The sequence below is a fragment of the Apaloderma vittatum genome, unplaced genomic scaffold, assembly GCF_000703405.1.
Source record: "Apaloderma vittatum isolate BGI_N311 unplaced genomic scaffold, ASM70340v1 scaffold4382, whole genome shotgun sequence".
In the NCBI taxonomy this organism is placed as follows: domain Eukaryota; kingdom Metazoa; phylum Chordata; class Aves; order Trogoniformes; family Trogonidae; genus Apaloderma; species Apaloderma vittatum.
Genome location: NW_009705146.1, coordinates 26,345 through 28,860, shown reverse-complemented (window position 1 = coordinate 28,860; position 2,516 = coordinate 26,345).

The window sequence follows — 2,516 nt, the reverse complement described above, 5'->3', positions numbered from 1 at the left end:
AATTTGATTAGGGCTCTCTCATCTGTTTCCTTTGTCTTTAGCTCTTATCTTCTGGCTCTCTCACATACAAAACATTGTTTCTCTATGTCAAGTCCACAGGTTATACCTCTCTGCCAGACTCCATCATCCTCTCTTCCAAGTCAGACATGTGGAATTTAGATTGAAGAAAGACTACTTGATACGTTTAGTGTCCATCATCTTCTTGTCGACACAAAACATAGCCTCCACCCCAGCCTGCCACTGGTGCCTGAAAGACTGAGGACTAGCATCACCGTGCTCCCGATGCCTCTTCAGCATGAAAAAAGGTGCCATACTGGACCTTGGCAAGCGGGTGTAAATTTGTATTCAGGCAACAGGTACTGATCAATCCAAACTTCAACACTGAGACTTTCCTATGTACTTTAAGAACAGAAGCTACCAATAATATTCTCCTTCCAGAAAGTCTGTATTTTCAATCTTCTACCCAAGTGACCTGCTCAAGAACTTTCCTGAAAGGCCATGAAAGTAAGATATATCACAGGCAGCAGTGAAGAAAAATGCCAAAATGAAAGCCATTTGCAATCTTTGGTATAATAAGTTCCTGCAAGGCACCTATTCAAGGCAGCTCTGCTATCAGCAAAATGCCTGTCTTAGCTTTAACCCCTACAGGTGAAGTATGTTTAAATGAAAGTAGAACTTCCAAAATTAATAGTTGCATCTATACCTTAACACTACAATAAACCACTTATCAGCCTCTACTGATGTGTACACTCATCTGGGAGTAGATGAGAAATAGCCTACTGAAGGGAAAGCTGACATAGTTTACCATTCCCACAGCTCACAGTGATTGAGTGGAGCTGGCTGAGCACTACATCCTTAATTCACACTAAAATCTGTCCTGGTTTCAGCTGAGATAAAGTTAATTTTCCTCCTAGTACCCGATACAGTGCTGTGTTTTGGATTTGGGATGAAAATAATGCTGATAACAGACTGATGCTTTAGCTGTTGCTAAGCAGTGTTTACACTAAGTCAAGGACTCATCAGCTTCTCATAGTGTCCTCCAGTGAGGAGCCTGGAGGGGGAGGAGGTCCCAAGACTGGGAGAAGACAGCCATCTGGCTGAGCAAACTGCAGAAGGGGTTGGATTAGATTACCCTCAAAGGCCGCTTGCAAGCCAGTGCATCCTATGATTCTACGATGTCATGCTCAGCATCTAAACTGGGGGAAAGCCGGCTGGGGGCTGCTACTTGGGAATCGTCTGTGCATCGGTCAGCAGGTGGTAAGCACTGTGTATCACTTGTTTTTATATATTCTAATTCCTTTATCATTATTATTTTCTCTTCCTTTTCTGCCCTATTAACGTGCCTTTATCCCAACGCACAACCTTTACTTCCCTCCCAATTCTCTCCTCCATGCCCCTGCAGCAGGGGAGCAAGGGAACGGCTGTGTGGTGTTCAGCTGCCTGCTGGGTTAAAGCACAAGACCATCATGGTTAGATGTCACTTCAGATATCAGATGTGAACAGATTTTGCAGGATATACATCTTGTGCGCATGTGACTCTACCCTGTGAAGTACATACAATATGCACTACCAGTTTCACCGTGGGCTGTTTTCCAATCTCAAGTACATCTTACAGCTTTGACCTCTGCAGATCCCATCATAACACAGATCTGAATATGAACAGCACTGCTACTGACAGCTTTAACAACAAAGTCACCGTAAGCAAGCACTGACACTGAGTAGTTTCTCAGGGTCAGAAAGGAAAGTCCATACAACCAAAGCATTTACCGCTATCTCCAAAGTCAGTGACTCGAAAGCCAACTAGTTTCAATTCCTTCAGGTAAACACGGCCCATCATAACATGCCCAAACTTGAGCCAGCAGGAAAATTTCCTCCCTAGTATCGAGACTTGGCTGCAGATAACCAATAAAAAGAACAGACAGGAAAGCATTTTGAGGGACGCTCCATTTTAGCTTGGCTAAAATGCAAAGGGGCAGCCTGCAACACTGAGAATGAGCCACATGAAGTTCTGCCTCACCCAATACCAATTAGAAAGGATTAATTTTCTCCAGCAAGGTTCAGAACTCTGGAAAGAACAAAAGCTGCACATCTGCACGACACAGCCTTGTTATTTGCAGACCAGTTTCCTTAAATGCTATGATCACTACAGTTTGTTGGGGCAATGATCCCAACCACACAGTTGCACAAATACTCGAGGGAACGGGCGCTTTACTCTGAAGATGGTAAGACAAAACGCAATTTTTCATGTTTCACATTGTGCTAAAGTGCAACCTGACTCATGGTGCCACCAAGTAGAGGATACAACCTACAGTTTACTTGGATAATTGGTAGTTATGCTACAAGTAACTTGGTTACATACAGAATGTGAGAGTTACCAAGGCTCAATCAATGGATCACCACACATTTTCCTGAAGTAACCTTGTTCAGTCCTCTTAAGTAATGCTTGACTCAAAATAACCTGGGGTGGAATGGATATTTGGGTTAAAAAAGGCATCAGGACAAAACACTAAGTCTCA